This window comes from Pinus tabuliformis, chromosome 2_2, assembly GCF_031772625.1.
Source record: "Pinus tabuliformis cultivar Carrire ecotype Pingquan chromosome 2_2, CPIR1, whole genome shotgun sequence".
NCBI classification, from domain to species: Eukaryota; Viridiplantae; Streptophyta; class Pinopsida; order Pinales; family Pinaceae; genus Pinus; species Pinus tabuliformis.
Genome location: NC_142300.1, coordinates 589,405,979 through 589,426,164, shown reverse-complemented (window position 1 = coordinate 589,426,164; position 20,186 = coordinate 589,405,979).

Genomic DNA, 20,186 nt, shown 5'->3' with positions numbered 1-20,186 from the left:
AATAAACATGAATTCATATTATTAATGTGCGGAAACCATCAACAATATAAGAATAATAACAACTCGACAATAATATAAAAGAAGAGATCTTTTATTATATAATGAAAGTTTACATGACCGGGAGTCGCGCTCTACCCGCGTTAATAAAATGAGAGGGCGCCTGCCCGTGCAAGAGCGCACAACGGTCTGCCACAATAATCTATCGTAATACAAATATACATACACAATCTTGGCGTTGGGCGGGCGGGCGCACCCATGCGCAACCCGTGCCCAAACCTCAACCCAATCTAAACATATACCAATGTGGGCGCCCGTGCGCACCACCGCAACCTCCAAACCTATCACCGTGCACATACAACCCTATGCTCGGCTTGGCGGGCTCATTGCCTTAGTGCGAGTTGTTGATAGACCTGCGCCATCCTCTTGTGCGCACTTGAGATGTGAGAAGAGAATGCAAAGTTGTTGTTGTCAAATGAGCGTGCTCAATCAAGAGTTTATACCATCATTCCATGTGGCGACCATCTCCATGGCCGACCCCTTTATCGCCCAACCGTTGTGTCTTCAAGCCTTTATGCCGTCGGCTTTGCTCAATCCACCCTTCGGTCGGCTTGTGTGTGGGGCGAGCTATCTAGTTGCCCTATAACCGTGCGAGCACTCTCCTATCTCCACGCGCATATGTGACTGCGCCTTCGCAAGTTCGAGCCACTGCACTTTCATGACTTAGTCATTTTTCAAGTGAGAGGGGCGCGCGCCTTCGCACGAACCTGCGAGGTGTTACATTCTCCCCCACTGGAAATCGTTGTCGTCCTCGACAACATACCATCTCGGTAGCCATCCACCAAGATCATCATCCATGATGTTGACTTCTCCACACAAAGCAACATCCTTGCAACATATGTAGAGTCACCGTCTCCACCATGCCTCGTCTTAGCAACCAACTGTCACCAAGATACTCCATACCAATGTATGTCATATATCAGATGTCCATGATCATCGACCACCCTGTCACAGTCTCCCCATGTTGCTCTCCACCATGGAAGGTTGATCCCTCCAATTCAAGCTACATGTCCACCGCAACAATGTGTCCACCCCGTCATGTCATCACCACCATGTGCAAAACTGCCCATGATATGTCAACAAGTGTTAACACACCTCAATCATGTGCCAACATCTTATCTCATCAATCGGAAGTCATCTCAATCCATGATCATCAACCACTATGTCACAATCTCCACATGCTGCTCCATTGTGGAAGGCTGGTCCCTCCATCTCAAGCTGCATGCCCACTGCAACATATCGTGTCGACCTCATCATGCGTCGTCCTCATGTGAACTGCTGCCATGATACTCCAACAAATGCTAACACATCTCTGTGCATGCTATAGCCCTCATGTCTGAACTAGTTGGGTAGCTAATCCAACCGTCAAGCCCAAACCATGAGAATGCACATCCTCATGCCACCATCAATCGTTCCGCAAAACATCCTGTCACATCCTCAACTCGATCAAGAATCCATCTCCATATAAGTGTAAGCCATGCTCAGGTCCATGAAGTAGTCCTCATCTCATCTGAAACACGTTGTTCATGATGTTTGGTGTCAATGTGCTACATGAAATCAGCTACAGTTATCCCAACATCATCCATATGTGTATCTCCTCCATATGAAGAGATCATCTCATCAATCTCCAACTCTCGGTATGCCACATCTAAATCCATGAAGCAACTTCCATCATATTTGCAATGTGCCATCCCTCAAGTCTGCCATAGAAACAAGTATCTATCTGTTATGAAACCAGCTCACAAAAAGATAGAAAAGAGAGATCTACGCCTTAGAATTCAGCCTCTTCGAGGGGGCAACCTCCTTTACATTACATCAATGATCAATTCTTGGATGATACAAATGAAAATACCTCCTTTCTATATATAGGAGTCTAAGTGGTCCCAATACAATCAAAGCCTACATAACAATAATATTGTAGGGCACAACAATAACAATAGTGGGCTTCTATGTGGCACAATAGTAACAATATGGGCACTACATGGGTACATCAATATAAATAAGGGGTATAACTACAATAGTAATGGGGTAATCACTAGTATTATAGGGACCCAACATGCCCCTCTCCTTCAAAAAAGTGTTGTCCTCAACGCTTGAGTAGTTCAGGATACTTCTGCATAAAATTCTCGTCCTCCCATGTGGAATCTTCAGCGGATAAGTTCTTCCACTTGATAAGGTACTCTGAAATTGATCGATTTCGTAGCTGTCGAGTTCTTGTTTCTATAACTGCTTCCGGTTCCAATATAATTTTTCCTTCTTCGTCAAGTTCTGGCAATATTGTTTGAACTGGGAGCTTGTCGCCTATAACCTTCTTTAAGCATGAAACATGGAAAACTGGGTGCAATCGAGAAGCTGCAGGAAGCTCCAATTTGTATGCCATAGTACCAATCTTTTGCAACACCTTGTACGGACCATAATACTTTGGTGATAATTTATTATCCTTCTTAGCTTGCTTGAGGGACATTTGCTTATATGGTTGTAGCCGTAGGAATACCCAATCACCTACATCAAAACTTCTTTCACTGCGATGTTGATCTGCCTGTTGTTTCATTCTATTCTGTGCCAACACAAGGTTATCCTTTAAGAGTTGGAGGACTTGTTGTTGATGTTCGATGTGATGTTCCACTGCCTGAACCTTAGAATTTTCTCTTAAATATGATGTGATGGATGGTGGTTGATACCCATAAAGTGCCATAAATGGGGTCATTTTTGTTGCTGTATGAAAGGAAGTGTTATACCACCATTCAGCCAGAGGCAACCATTTGACCCATTGTGTCTGTTTATCAGATACAAAGCAACGAAGATATCCTTCCAAACATTTGTTTACTATCTCAGTTTGCCCATCAGATTGAGGATGATAAGATGAGCTATGAGCTAACTGAGTACCAAGACAAGAAAATAATTCTGTCCAAAAATTTCCAGTGAAAATGGGATCTCTGTCACTTACAATAATCTTTGGGTTTCCATGTAGCTTTTGAATTGTTTCCATAAATGCAGTAGAAACTGTACTGGCTTTAAATGGATGTGATAATGCACAAAAGTGTGCATACTTGGTAAGTCTGTCAACTACCACCATGATGACACTCTTTCCCTCAGACTTGGGTAAACCTGTGATAAAATCCATTGAAACCTCCTCCCAACGTTGGCTTGGAATGGATAAAGGTTGTAATAGACCCGGTGTCTTAATTGTTTCAACTTTATTTTGCTGGCAAACCAAACATTCTGCCACAAACTTTTGAATATCTGATTTAAGGCCATCCCAAAAAAATTCCTTCTTAACCCTGTGGTAAGTTTTTAAAAATCCTGAGTGCCCTCCTAAGGGAGAAGTGTGCAATTCCATAAGAATCTTTTGTTTTAGCTGGGAATTCTTACAGAGGTATAAGCGATCTTTGTACCATAACGAATCATTTTTCCAGCTAAATGTATCAGACATACTGGAATCTTGTTGTAGCTTTCGAATAAGTGCCCACACTTCTTCGTCATTCTTCCATTCCTCCCTTGCTTCATTTATCCAATCTGGTTGGATAATAGAAATAGCGCACAACAATGCTTCCACATCCTCATCCTTTCTTGAGAGTGCATCTGCCACCACATTTTGCTTCCCTTTTTTGTAGATGATTTCAAAGTCATAACCCAACATCTTTGTGACCCACTTTTGTTGCTCTTCAGAGGATAATCTTTGTTCTAAAAAGTATTTAAGGCTATCATGATCCGTTTTTACCTTGAAGTGTCTTCCCATTAGGTAGGGTCGCCATTTCTTAAGTGCATGGAGTATTGCCAACATTTCCTTCTCATAAATAGCTTTTCTTAAAAACTTTCCCTTGATTGGACGACTTTCAAAAGCAATGGGTCTTTCATCTTGCATTAGAACAGCACCAATTCCATTTCCTGAAGCATCACATTCCACAATAAAGGTTTTTGTGAAGTCCGGTGTAGCTAAGACCGGTGCTTGGCACATTGCCTCTTTAAGATGTTCAAAGGCCTTTGTTGCTTCCGGAGTCCATGAAAATGCATCTTTCTTCAATAATGTTGTTAGAGGTGCTGCTATTCTCCCATAATTCTTAACAAACTTGCGATAATACCCTGTCAACCCAAGAAATCCTCGCAAATGCTTTATGGATGTGGGGATTTTCCATTCCTTAATGGCTTTAATTTTGCTAGGGTCTACCTTAACTCCTTCATGAGATACAATATGACCCAAATATTCCACCTCCTGGACTCCAAAGAAACATTTGGATCTTTTGGCATATAATTGTTTCTCCTCCAATAGTTGTAGCACCCTGTCAACATGTTCAACATGATCCTTCCAAGACTTGCTGTAGATTAGTATATCATCAAAAAATACTAACACAAATTTTCTAAGGAATGGTTTGAAAATTGAATTCATCAAACCTTGAAATGTTGAAGGTGCATTGGTAAGGCCAAAAGGCATGACCAAAAATTCATAATGACCCTCATGAGTTCTAAATGTCGTTTTCGGAATGTCTTCAATCTTCATTCTGATTTGATGATATCCTGAACGAAGATCCAACTTGGTGAAGTAAATTGATCCATGCAATTCATCCAGTAATTCATCAATGACAGGAATGGGAAACTTATCTTTAATAGTGAGCTTGTTGAGCTCCCTATAATCCGGACACATGCGCCATGATCCATCCTTCTTGTGCACCAATACTACTGGAGCAGAGAAAGAACTTTGACTCGGTTGAATTATACCAGCCTCTAGCATTTCTGCAACCATACGTTCAATTTCACTTTTTTGGACATAGGGATATCTGTACGGCCTGATGTTTGGAGGAACACTTCCTGGAATCAGATGAATAGCATGATCATGATCACGCATAGGTGGGAGACCTTTGGGAGTCTCAAATACCTTGGAATGATTGTCCAGGACTTTTTGGAGATCTGGAGAAATAGATGATTCTAATGTGGAAACATCTAGCGAACATAATTGTGCAATTACACCCCTTTGCTCCTTTTTTAGAAGCTTTGTCATACCATTAGAGCTGATTATCTTTCCTGGTTTCCCTGCAATACCCCTTAATTCAACTTCCTTTCCTTCCACAGAAAATTTCATGAAAAGTTCTTGAAAATTAAAAGCTATTGTACCCAAGGATTGTAGCCATTGGACTCCTAGTACAACATCAGCACCTCCCATTGGAATGGAAAGCATTGGGCTAGTCAATACATATTCTCCCATGGATAGCTTGATATTATGGCACTTTCCAGAGCAATTTATTGTTCCTCCATTTGCAATCATCACTTGACACTCTGGTGCTGGATATAGGAAGCAATTCAATTCTTTTGCTACCCTACAATGAATAAAATTGTGGGTGCTTCCTGAATCAATCAACACTATTACCTTTTTCTTCTTGATTTGTCCTTCTATCTTGATGGTTTGAGGAGTGGTAATTCCCGCCAATGCATTACAAGATATGGTCGGATTTATTTGTTCTTCATCTAGGCTTTGTTCCTGGAATATATCCTCTTCTTTTGACCTTTCTTGCTCCTTTTCTTCTTCCTCTTCACAATCTATGTAGAATAATTTCTTCTCAGCACACTTATGACCTTTTGTGTATTTGCTATCACAATTGTAACAAAGCCCTTTTGCTCTTTTTTCTTCCAATTGTTGTGGTGTCAACCTTGTAGGTTGTGGAAGACTATGGGCAACAACACTTCCATCTTTATAGTTGTGAATGGTATGCTTCCTAGTTGCCATAATTTTGCTTTCCATTTTTCTTGCTAACCTGAATGCCTTCTCTAATGAATCAGGTTCCCAAAGGCGCACATCATGTTGGATATTATCCTTTAAAGACCCTATGAACACATCAATCCTATGCTCCTCTGGAATATCTTTTACCCTTATGTTCAATTTTTGGAACTCCTCAATGTGCTCCATTATTGAACCCTTTTGTTTGAGATTCATCAATTGGCTAAAAAAAGTGTTGTTTTTTGTATCCTCATAATGTGCTATCAATTCTTTCGTAAAAATTGCCCAAGTGATAAATTGTTTACGAGAACAAAGCCATTGATACCATACAAACTGATTTGGTTCCAAATATAAAGTTGCCATACGTACCTTTTGTGTGTTTTGCACATTATTGAGATCGAAGAATTGCTCCATCTGTAATATCCATGTGGCGGGATCCTTGCCATCAAACTTCCTCATATCGATTTTTGGAACATGGTGAGTCTTCGATCCAACATTAGCATCTATGGTATCATGATTAACATTTATTTTGTTCTCATCATGAGTTTCCTTTACTACCTTTTCACCATTAGTGACACTTTCTTGTAGCAACTTCTTCAATTCTTCCATATCTGTCTTCAAATCTATCTTCAAATCTGCCATGTCTCTCTTCAAATCTGTCTTTGAATCATCCATCTTAGCTTCCATGCCCTTTATCTTAGATTCCACACCACTTATCTTAGCTTTTGTTAGCTTTTGTGTTCGTGACATTTGTTGCACTTGTTCTTGTAATTTTGATATATCACGTAGCATTTCTTCTTCTTCTTCATGAGTCATGCTAGAGCTTTCAGGTTCCTTACTAGGTGTTTGCATTTTCTTTCCTCGGGGCATCAGTTACCGATAATAATTCTTTACTATGCCCTTTGAATTCCTTTAAACCAAGCTTACACAAAAATTTAAAAAAAAACTACACACCTTTTTTTCACTTTATAGAAGCCTCATATTGAATCTGATGTGTCTCTGTAATTTTGAGTCATCCAGTTCTGAAATTGCTACCTGCAGTAGCATTTTACGTCCTCTTTCCAATGCCACAGGTCTGAGCCAAATTGGATTCTCCAAGGAAGAGTTATGTGAAATCTCCCACAGTGACTTTCTTTTATACTGGTTCAGTAGAGCGAACTTGTACAACGTGCCACGAGCCACTGTTTCAACCTTTGAATCTAAAACACACATACACGAAACTACAGTCCGTCCTCTTTCTGCACCTTCTAACGAAATTTCAATCCGATCCTCAGAGAGAGAGTTATGACGATTTTCCACAGGTCACCTGTTTTGAATGTAATTCAGGAGTCTGCAAAAAGGCCAAATTCCTTAGATCATATCTCCGAAAATATCGCTTGAAAATCTCTGAAATTCGGACCCAAGGTTCAGCGCCAATTCTTCTCAAATGGGTTTTTTTTGCGACTTCTGAAACGTCACAGAAAAAAATTTATAGCGAAAATTCCACGATGACCTGTTTGGAGCAGCGAAACCCTAGAATCCAAAGCTCTGATACCAAATGTTATGAAACCAGCTCACAAAAAGATAGAAAAGAGAGATCTACGCCTTAGAATTCAGCCTCTTCGAGGGGGCAACCTCCTTTACATTACATAAATGAACAATTCTTGGATGATACAAATGGAAATACCTCCTTTCTATATATAGGAGTCTAAGTGGTCCCAATACAATCAAAGCCTACATAACAATAATATTGTAGGGCACAACAATAACAATAGTGGGCTTCTATGTGGCACAATAGTAACAATATGGGCACTACATGGGTACATCAATATAAATAAGGGTTATAACTACAATAGTAATGGGGTAATCACTAGTATTATAGGGACCCAACACTATCCATGTGCTGCCCATGATCATAGATCAAAGCTCCCATGTCAAAAGGTAGTTGAGTCTCGGCTCAACCCATGCCCAAGTGCTGCCACCAAGGCATCATCATCATCGTAACTCCATCACTCCAAAGTGTCTTATATCGATCCTCCACATCAAGTCACTCTTTCAAGCCATTCCCATACATGTACTTGAAAGTATGCACCACATCCTGCATCAAAGTCTCTGACCTCAGCTCCTTAATGCATCAGATCCTCTAAGTCCACCATATATGAAGTCCCTAAAAGTCACAACAATCTCATGTCATCGTGAGCTCCATAAATCATCCCCAACCAATATCTCAGCAAGCATACAAGTCTCGGCCCAAAGGTCTCTGCAAGATGCCTCAGCTCTCCATGTAGTAGGAATGCTCCATAGCCTGCTCACAAACCCATCTAAGTCCATGGCCTTGTTGTAAAAGAGTGCACAACCTCTCCATCGGCTCATAAGTAATAAGTCTCCATGTCACACAAGCAAATCCATCTCCACAACATTCCTGCCTTGGCACTCCTCCTTGGATGCCCATAAGTGACACCTCTACAAGTGCTCCCACACAATGTCCTTGCATAAGACTGCCATGCTCCATGTCTCCACCTGATGTCCATGCCTAAGTTGCCCATGTAGTCCAACCAAGTAGACCCATCAGAACAATCAGTCACCCTCATCCAAGTCTGCAATCTTCGGTCTAGTGAACTCGGTCACCTAACCATATCATCATCATAAGTCCCTTCCATCATAGCTACCCCACTGAAGGTTCTACCAAGACTATCTCTTGGTCTCGACCATGAGAAGTCCACCCAAGCATCATCAAATGTGTGCCCTCCTCAACCTGTCCATGAGTCATGTCGGGCACTTAGCCAAAGTGGCTAAAGCATGACCCAATCATCCACAACGATCATCAAGTTCCACCCTTGTCACGGGCCTTTGTACCTTCTATCATAAGGTCACAAACAACCCCAACAAGTCCTGCAACAATCAACAATCCTTGCTTCTCTATACATGGTCTCATCATAGACATCCATGGTAAGATCCTCCCTAGCATTGGAAAACTGGCTTTGCCCTTCCCTGCATATGGTCCGTCCACCAAATTCCCCAATGAAACACAAGTATCAATACTTATTTCATCATCATTGTCATGAGGTCCCTCCATATGAGTATCCTCATCCATCCATGCTGGCAAACTGCACGATCCTGGTCCAACTTGATCAATCTCAAGTTCATCCTCCATCATGGTCATGTCTGCAACATCTTCAATCATCATCACTTCCTCTTCCTTCATAGCACAATCTGCAACTTCATCTTGCTCCATTGTCCAACCAAGTTGAAAAAGTTTGTCTTCAACATTCTTTTCCAAGACTTCAAGCTTATCTCGAATTCGGGGATTCTCTTCTTTCATCCTCTTCAACCTGTATAAAGTAAGCAAGAGATTTCCTTTGCATTCTTCCAAACCTTCCATGCCTTATACTTCGTCTTCCCTGGTTCGTACTTCGTTCGGTCCATAGACGCCCAAACTGTGTATACCTGCCCACACGCAGTCCCACTTGCCCACCTGACAAGTGCCCAAATCGTATGACCAGCACATAGTACCGCCTGCCCAACTTTACGACACCCGGTTCCAACCTTTACCAGCTTCACCAAGTTCCCTGCAACCATGAACTGGCCCTTGTTCCACTTGTATGTGAAACTAGCTTCCTTCACTTGCAAGTACCTACTTCACCCAGCTTCCTGCAAGACTCCTCCAAGTCTTCAGACTAGCTCTGATACCAACTTCACTTCGGTGAAGTTGTGTAGCAGCTTCAACCTTCAATACCCTGAATCAGCTGCTCTGATACCAACTGTCAAGTTGTGTATCAGCTTCAAACCTTCACGAGAAAACCTTGCTCTGATACCAACTGTCACGCCCCCAATTCTTTTTTCGTTTAATTGAGCGGGTGCGGCACCGCCTAAGTTAATAACTTGTTCACCGTTATTTAACTATGCGAACTACGCCTTTAACAATTCATAATAAACATGAATTCATATTATTAATGTGCAGAAACCATCAACAATATAAGAATAATAACAACTCGACAATAATATAAAAGAAGAGATCTTTTATTATATAATGAGAGTTTACATGACCGGGAGCCGCGCTCTACCGGCGTTAATAAAACGAGAGGGCACCTGCCCGTGCAAGAGCGCACGACGGTCTGCGACAATAATCCATCGTAATACAAATATACATACACAATCTTAGCGTTGGGCAGGCGGGTGCACCCATGCGCAACCCATGCCCAAACCTCAACCCAATCTAAGCGTATACCGGTGTGGGCGCCCGTGCGCACCACCGCAACCTCCAAACCTATCACCGTGCACATACAACCCTATGCCCAGCTCGGCGGGCTCATTGCCTTAGCGCGAGTTGTTGATAGACCTGCGCCGTCCTCTTGTGCGCAGTTGAGATGTGCGAAGAGAATGCGAAGTTGTTGTTGTCAAATGAGCGTGCTCAATCAAGAGTTTATACCATCATTCCATGCGGCGACCATCTCCATGGCCGACCCCTTTATCACCCAACCGTTGTGTCTTCAAGCCTTTATGCCGTCGGCTTTGCTCAATCCACCCTTCGGTCGGCTTGTGTGTGGGGCGAGCTATCCAGTCGCCCTATAACTGTGTGGGCACTCTCCTATCTCCGCGCGCATATGTGACTGCGCCTTCGCAAGTTCGAGCCACCGCACTTTCATGACTTAGTCGTTTTTCAAGTGAGAGGGGCGCGCGCCTTCGCATGAGCCTGCGAGGCGTTACAGTTTGAGTCTTTGAGGTTCTTTCATGTTTATAAACACCTAAACTCAATGGCTAAATGCTGGGCAAATAAAGGCTCAACTTTCATAGGTGGACAATAGAGCTTCTTTCATTTTTATATTTAATCGTATCATTTAACAGTTTGAGTCTTTGAGGTTCTTTCCGGTCTATAAACACCTAAACGCAATAGCTAAATGCTTGGCAAATAAAGGCTCAACTTTGGAGCAAGGCAGAATAGGAGTGGATAATAGAATAAATAAATTCTTCCCTATTTCTTAGTCATAGAAGTGGATAATAGAGCTTCTTTCATTTTTATATATAATCACGATACGATTGAAAATCTAATTTGCGTTGGGGATGGATACTCTGGCGACCTCGCAGTTCAGTGCCCAGTCTGTACCCCAGGGTAATGGGCATTGGGAGTTGATTTTCTTCTACTTTCTGACGTTGGCCAAACCATGTTAATTAGGTCCCAACCATGTTAATTTAAGGATGTATTTAGCGTCACTATGTTTTCATGCGAATTCACCTTTTGTTGGTTTTGGAGTTTAGGCTAAATCTGCTGGTTCATTGACTAGTCGAGTGTTGTGTCTCTTTCATTAAATGGCAGATCCTCCATCAAGTCAGATGAGCATGGTCACAGGGTCATTGCTTGACAGGGTGAGCATGCTCTATTTTGATTTGATATATTTATAAATAGTAAATATTTTTTATGTGATATTTTTATTTTTGTTAATTTAACCAGTTATTTAGATGTAAGAAAATATATTTTAAAATATATAAATAAAATGTTAAATCTAAATAATAATAACAAATTTTAATATTAATTAAATTAGGAAAAAATAATAAATAATAATATCAATTAAATTAGAAAAATAAAAAAATAATTCAATTCAATTTCTAATAATTTATATTTAAAATTATTATACAATTTTATATTTAAATTTAATTATTAAACCTATAAAATTTAGTATTTGCAATAAAGTCTTATACACACATGTAATTATGTCTATTATATAAAAAAATATTTTTAAATAATATTTATGTAATATTTTTATATATAGATGTAAAATTTATATAATTATAAATAATATTATTAAAAATGTGAATAAATACATTTTTATTTTTGGATTTATTAAATATAGCAAGAAATAAAATTCTTGAAAGTGTAATTCTATAAATTTGTGCACTCAATTTTTTTTTTTGTAAATTTGATCTTTGATAGATCCCCATACATCTATGCTGGTTTTAAGAGACAATGAAATTGGCTTCTTGATAATTTAGGTGAAACAAACAACCAATAGAATAACCAAACGATCAACCACCTGAAAAATGATTCAATATATAATTTTTAAAAACAATAACTTCACAATAAATTTTCTTTGAAATAATAACTTTATTGTCCTATAATAAATAAAAACCCATCCCATTATGCAATTTAATTCCATAAATTAATTTAATTTAAGTGAATTCCATCCCCATAATATAGATGTCCAATCATTTAAGTTACGAAAACTAAATAAGAGGCAAATTGCATATATCTATTGAATCGAAATAATGAAAGTATTATATATATGTTTTCCATCATGTGTATATACGATGTGTAAAAATATGACTAAATCACTCTATATGATTATATCTACTCTCCAAAGCTTAAGAGGGCATGCAGAATATTACTCTACATTGAACGCTACGTTAAAACAACAGATACGTCATATAATAAAAAAATACGTCCTGCGGCGCGTCAAAATTTATGGCTGCAACAGAGCATGAACAGTCTTGCCAGGGCCTCAAAGCCGGCGTGTTCACCAGAAGCCAGTGTCGTTATCACGAATCCCTTTCATGAAAGAAATAGTCGGTTGATGGATCGAATGGATATCTGGAAAGCAAGGGATACGGGACCACCAGAGCCAATAAATGTCTTGCGACATTTCCACCGTTATATGGAGTCAGAGGACACAATAAGAATGACGACAGACAGCGAGAATGAGCACGGAAGTCCCTAGTCTGTCTAACAATTTGTCCAGAATTCTGTATGTGTTTGTTGAAATCATTGATGCTCAGCGTGCTCCTAAATACATTAAAAATACAGACTTTAAAAAACTAACAAAATTCTACATATATATATATATATATATATATATATATATATATATATATATATATTTTTTCAGATTCTTACAAAAACTGTTAAGACTATGACTGAAGCGGTAGATATAAATATACTAGCATAGATATATTTTGAGTATGGATCTAACATCAGCTTGAGGAATCAAATTTTTTCAAATACTATTTTTTTAAAATGCAAAATACACTGTGTTACTTTTTGTTGTTTAAATTATATTTTTGAATGTTTAATATGTTACATAACTTTTTTTTAATGATATATATAATTTTTTTAAATGACATATAATATATAATTAATTATATTAAAATATTTTACATCACATTTTATACAAATTAAAATAATTTTTTATTATTAATATATTTTTAAGCATATGTCTATTAATTCTTATTAAAATATTTGATTGATAACGTACATTGAATACTTTTTTATATATAACAATAAAATGTCTTATTTTAATAATTTTTTTCTTACAACATTAAAATGTTTTAATTTAACATATTTTTTTTCTTACAACATTAAAATGTTTTAATTTAACATATTTTTTTTCTATATATCAATAAATATGAAGTCATCATATAAATTAGTTAACATAGTTTATCAAATAGTTAATTAAATCTCTTTTGAAATATTTTTGAAAAGTATAAGATTTAAACATCTTACACATACATATTTTTTGCTTCTATACATTTGTTTCAATATAACATCAACATAACTTTTGATTTCTAATTTTATTTTAAAGAGGAATAGACAAAAAGGCAACTTACACATCCCACATCCCCTCATATTGGGTTGTAGAACCAACATAGATCCGTCTTAAGTATAGATCTAAAATAAGCAGAGGGGTGGAAGGGTCGAATTTCTTCAAGTGAAAACTTTTTAGAGTGCAAAATACAATGTGTTATTTTTCATTATTTAAATTGTATTTTTGAATGTTAAATAGAGTATATATAGGACCAAATACAAAATTTAACCATATAAACTTTTTTTTCTATATATACATATATATGAAGTTGATATCCACATAAATTAGTTAATGGAAATCTTCAAATAGTTTATTTAAATCTCTTGTTAAAATAATTTTGAAAAGTGTAAGATTTAAACATTTGATTCACAATTCTTTTTTACTTCTAATTACTTTAGAGGATATTCATTGTTTTTCATTACAACTCACATTATTTTTATATTTAAAATTTCAATGAGCCCCTCAGCTCAATCACGGATGGCTCAGCTAACCGTACACAACCATACGTAAAAACGTAGAATTCCTCACCTTTGTCGTATATATACAATGGACGGCTCTACTACTTCAGAAAATGATAAAATTCCTTGCTCCTATTGTTGTAATGATTTCAATCCAACGTAGATAATGTCTTTCGAGGCGCGGTCTCAGGTAGATGAAGAAGAGGAAGCCTTGGGGCATGTTTTAGTAATAGCAATGACTTCTAAAAACCTTTCTCCTTGTTATAATGGAAGCTGGAAGAAAATATGTATATTTCTGTGAAGTTCAGGAAAAAGAACAAAATACTGATAGCCTTGATATACAAACTCTCTTTGATAAAGCTTCTTCTATGATAAATGTTGTTGAATTAGAGATTATTGAAAATCAACCCTCCTCTTGCTGGAAACTACCTTCAATTAGCCCTTCTGAAGTCTATTTTGATCTATCTATGTTCCATTTAAAAGCCATTACTAGAGTGTCTGTCAAAGAATGTGTTAGTCAAATACAAGAGAATGTTGAATCCATCCAGAAAATTCCTCTACTAGATCCCAAAGAACTATAGAAAGAAGCCCAAAAGCATAACACTTTTTATGTTCATCTAGGATGAATAACAGGAGGAATCTCCGCCTTAACCCATAGAGGCTTGAATACTTGTCTTGGCTACAATCAAATATTTGACACATAACAAATATACTGATTCCCTACTTGGTGGTACTATTGCACCTCCTCAAATGGCCCTCTTTCGTTTGATTTCTATCGAAACATTTCCATGTATGTCTTTGATGAACACATCAAGGATATTTTATAGTTGTAGATAAAAAATTTTGGGTTTGATATGAAGAGAAAAAGAACAAATATCTCTATACATACCAGGGGCTTCTTTCGCCACACAAATACACTTTATCCTACAGTCATACATGCCCAAGCTAGGACTCCAAATAAAGTGTTGTAGTTATTACAGATACCTAGAACTAGAAAATAGAACACCAAATGATAAAGTGGGAAGAGTTGAGTTTCCCTGAGAATTAGGTAGTTGATATACCCAAATTTCCCAAAACCAAAAATATAACTTTTCCTCAAATAAAAGAAAATTCTTCCTATGTTACCTTATCCTCTCCAATATGTTCTACTATTCCCAGGAAAAACATATGTAGGGAGGTATAAGAATACATAAAATCACAACCCATTTCCTCTGAAGCATCCACCATAGTTTCAACATTTGCCTGTACAAATTGTGTCCATATCGAGTTGTTTGAGCTAGCTCAAGTTTTAAATTTTCTAACTTAGTAGTAAAATTCTCTCCCTGTGAATCATTTTTTCACTTACAGTATCTTGTACATATTGGAATTCATGAAAACCACAACCCCAGAATGGGTGAAGCACCATGAGCCGTGTTGAAAAATTCTTGTCCAAATCCCAAATACAGTAACATTTCATTCCCTCATGATATTGTCTTAGTAATACATGAACTCCCATCCATGGGAAATGAGGACCCAAGGATGACAAGAATTAGCAAAATCAGACAACCTGACATGCCCAAATATGGAATTGGATATCTAGAACAGATGGATGATCTCATTCCATCCTATTAGTTTCAAAAACCTGTGCCAAATGTATAAATTATTTACTATTATGGAAGGTTGTCCAAAGTGCAAAGTAGACACAAAATGGATGAAAAGAATGTTAAATTGTGATTTATTAACTCATCGAGATGCCAAAATATTTAATATGACGACATCCCTAGAGGAGAAGCCAAATATCTCATTGAGATGGAAAGAATATATGGATTAAACATATTCATGGATTTATTTCTGTGAATGGAAGAAGCGAGAAGAAAATATGGCTGGACAGATGATATCTGCAGAATCCTCCTCCTCCTCTTCAAAACATCAGTGGATAGCTATTGATGGCACAATGATTGAATCCTCTTCTAATTTTCCTCCATATAAAGAAGACATCCTTGAAGGCATAGGAAAAGTTGCTAGAGCAGTACCTTTAGTCATAATATATGACTTTGCTTTAGGGATTGATGAAAGAGTCAAAAAGTCAATTAGAAAATAAATTGGAATAATATTGCCATGAAAGGATTATCAATACATTCATCAACAACTAGTGCATAGAAGGAACAAATAGACACCTTAGAAGTTTCTGTAAATAGCATGAATAAGTCTTAGTTTTCTATTTCTAAACTAGAAGGTTTTGTTTGACAAAGTTATAATGAAACAATGGAATTGTGAGAAAAAATAGATAGTCAGTTTGAAGCAATAGAACGTGAAGTTCACAAAGGATTTTCTTTAACCAATGCAAAGATTGAAGACCTTTCCTCACAGTTTTAAAAAAAATGTGTTTAACAAATAGAGGCAAGAAGATCCCTTCTTCTGTATTATTTAACTACCCTATACTACTACTTTCTATCTGAATGACTATAGATAAATTTCTCAGTTTGTTTTCCAAAGAAAAAATAGAAAAACAAGAATCCTCATATGATTCTCATCTTTTGCTGGTTTATGAACCATTACCAAGCCAATACTCCTTGTATCCTTCCTCTTATTTCAGTGATAAAGGAAAATTGCCTAAGTCCACACATTTTTCATTAATTCCAATAAAGAATGGAACATTGATAACTAAAGCTCATGCCAAATAAAGTAAATAATTGATCAAATGCTAACATAATATAAATTGATGTGAATGAGGGGAAAAAGTGAAGTAGAAGCATGTAATACATTGATTCAATGTTTTAATGGTACCCTTCAGAGATGGCGGGAAGCAAAATCCTCTCCAGCACTTGTAAAAAAAATGGAAAAAGAAAGAGTTAAAGATGAAGAAAGAGATATTGTATATAACGAAGATGGAATCTACAAAATAACATGATAGGTTCTCTAACACCATTCATCCTTAAGCACTAGTGTGGTGAAGAGATAGATATTTAAGATAAACACTCCCTAGTTTTAATGAATCTCAAATGCAAAAGGATGTCGCAATATGAAGATTTTCATAGGGATTGGGTCGAGAGAATTTATGAAGTAAAAGATAGAAAACATATTTTATGGAAACAATTATATATTTGTGCTCTTCCTTCAAAATTTGTAGATTACTTGAAGATTCAAGAAGTCTTTCAAAATCACTATGAATCTTATACCTAGGGAGATATATACAACCTCATAACTAAAGCTTTGGTAGGACATTGTACAAGCATGAATGTGCACAAATCCTAACAAAAATTGTCCATGTTTCCTGATAGAAGATATATCTGTAATGCATATTGTCTATCAATAGATGATCTAGTGGTACATAGGAAAATAATAAAAAAGGCCATAAAGAAAATTTCAAAAGGGAAAATGAAGGTAGGTTAGCCTCAACACTTACTACTACACTCTGCATTTCTTCCAGAGTGGGGGGGTTCCTTTCTCTTAACTGGGAAGCCATATTTGAATCAACTCCATCAGGAAATTTGAAGAGGGCTAAACCAGGTGGGGTTCTAAGGTCGAGTGGAATGGCACTATAAACACTATTGAACCTAGTGAAATAGTCTTGAAAAGTTTCATGAGGTCCCCTCTTAAGGTTCTCATATTTAGAGAAAATCTACAGGGGGTCCTTCCTTTTCTCCCACCTATTCAAGAAATGTTGGTAGAGAACTCTTAAGCTATCTATACTTTGGGGGGCTAAAGATCTAAGCCAAGTTCTAACTTCCCCAGTCAGTCTCTGAACAAAAACTCTCATTTGAACGTCAACTGTGTCAATTTGATATATCTCAAAATAATCGGTCATTTTCTTAGTGTGTTGCTGAGCTGTGTAGGTTCCAATGCCATCAAAAGTAGTAATTTTACTCTAATAGTCCTAAGGCATGACACCTAAAGGAACAAGCATCACAAGGGGAGCATATCTATTGGCCACGATTCTAGGTTGGGTAGTAGTATGAATGGGAGTTGGGGTAACAGGAGGTGTTTGGGATGTGGAGGAAGAACTAGAGGTACTTGTGGGTTGTTGGGTGATGATTGGTGGGAGAGGAAGTGAAGGGATGAATGTAGGGGTGGAATGGATTTCAAAAGAGTGAGGAAATAGTGATGAACTAGCAGATTAGAAGTAGTTTCAGAAAGTTCAGGGGTTCTATCAGTGGTAAGAGATGACGAAATGGAATTCTGCAGATATTGATCAATTGACAAATTGGCTTGTTGGATTTCAAGTTCTCTGAGGAATTCTAGATCTTGGAATAGGTCCAATAGTTCACTGTCAGATGTGGTTCTAAAAAGAGAGAGTTCAAAATGTTCATAAAAAGGAAGATCTTCTAGGAAAATCCACCCAACAGGACATGATTGTGATCTAAACAAAGACCTGGGGCTTAATGAACTTTCTTGTGTTCTAAGGATTCTCGGAATCAGGTTAGGATTTTCAAACACGGGGGGAGGATTTGGATTAGGATTAGCCCTGGTGTAATGAGTTCTCCCTAAATCCAGATTTCAAGTCTTTTAAATGCTATTATTTTATGGATTTTTCAAAATAAGTTCTAACAATCCTTTAAGATGCTCTAAATTAATTTTCGAGGTTTCTCAAAGGTTTGTTTCAACTGAGGATTTGTTCTTCCCCAGTATGGTTGCCACTATGTTATCACTAAAATTTTCCTTAGAAGTTATTTGAAAGAAGGAAAGGATCCAAGGTAACTACAAACCAACTTTTAGACTCAGGTGCTAGCCCACCTATGTCCAAAGAGGGCTCTCTCTTTATGATTTAGCTATGTTTGAAAAGACTTTATGCTATTATTAATGTTCAGTAAGGTTGTTTTGTTTGAGAGTGATGGAGTTCTGAAACAAATGGGCAAACTAGGCTTTTAGGCCATTGGGCTACGGAAATTTCACTGGATGAAGTCAAATTGTTGAGGTATGAGTTCAACAGGCAGGATAACAGAATAAAAATAAATTTTGGAGCTTGAATGGATGACATTTCTGCTCAAGACCAGAGGGAAATTAAGGATCCGCAAGTTAATATTAGAAAGAGGAAGGGAAGAAAGGTCACCTAGAAGAGGGCAATTAAGAATCCAATACCGGGGACTTATTAAACAAAAACTATGAGGATAGAGGAGCGGTTAAGAATTCCTTTATCGAGATATTTTAGAATAAAACATATAAATGGTAGACTATTGATAGCAGAGAGCAATAAAGCTAATTCTTATATACATTGACTATTTTACCATTTAAATTTAAGATGCATGAAACATTGAAACATATAGAAAATACATAAAATCACAAGGAAATAACACTTATTTGTAATTATACCACATGAGAATCTGATGAAATGTTCTCAAGTTTCATTCCTTTTCGAGCAAAAATCCAGATTTGAGTACAAAATCTTTCTCAACATGATAGCATAGATTTACAAAGATGTTATAGAATCCACCTACAATACTTGGAATGGAGAAGTATTTATATAAAAATTACATCAAAAATATCTCATAACTACATGAGATTTATTCTAGGGAATACAAAATATGTTTTACAAAAAGATAGAGACAGATGTAAAACTGATTGCTACTGTCCCTTTATTTATGGAAGAGCTAGAGATTGAAACTCAGATTTGCCTCATGCTATTGCTTTAGTAATTGTGTGCTGGATCTTTGCTTACTTTTCTCTACTGATACTCTTTACCTATTCCTGATACTCTTTACCTGTTTACCAGACTTTACCTCAGTAAATATTTTCTATTTACCTCTGAGTTACCATAGTAAATTATAGGATATCAGTCATGTTGGTCCACCATTCTTCATTTGGTATCTTCATCCTGATTAATTTCATTCATATTTCATCAGATTCAGTGCATTTTGTAAAATTGGGCTGGATTGTGAAGAGGCTCTTCACTTCATGCTCAATATAGAAAAGATTTTCCAAACCATCATACAACACTTTTCCTGTAGGTAGCGCTTTCACAGTGGAAGAGCTAGCTTGGCTTTTGGCTTGTTTGTGCAGTTTCTCAATGTAGTCGTCATGAGTCATCAGCTTGTCATTGATGACCAGTGGACTTGGAAGTCCTTTATCTCTTAGAATGTCATATTTTACACTAAAATCATCTATGTCTTCTTGAATACTTTGACATCTTCTTTCTAGGTTCAGCCTTAAGTTCTTCTTAGTAAGAACATTCTTAATTTCAAGGATATTACTAGTTTGATCCTTGATATCCCATTATTCCAGATGGTACTTGCTTTTGCTATTTAAGAAGTTGATCAAATGGGTTGCCTCTTCAGGTTTCTCTCCCAATTCTTCGCTGGTCTTCTATATAGCCTCTGTAGCTAGTTTAACTAACTTTGTTTGTTAAAAAATGATCTGAATAGCAGACCAAATAACCTTTTCTAATGTCTTGATTCTTTCAGTCATCCTTCTATTCTTTATTTCTTCTTCAGC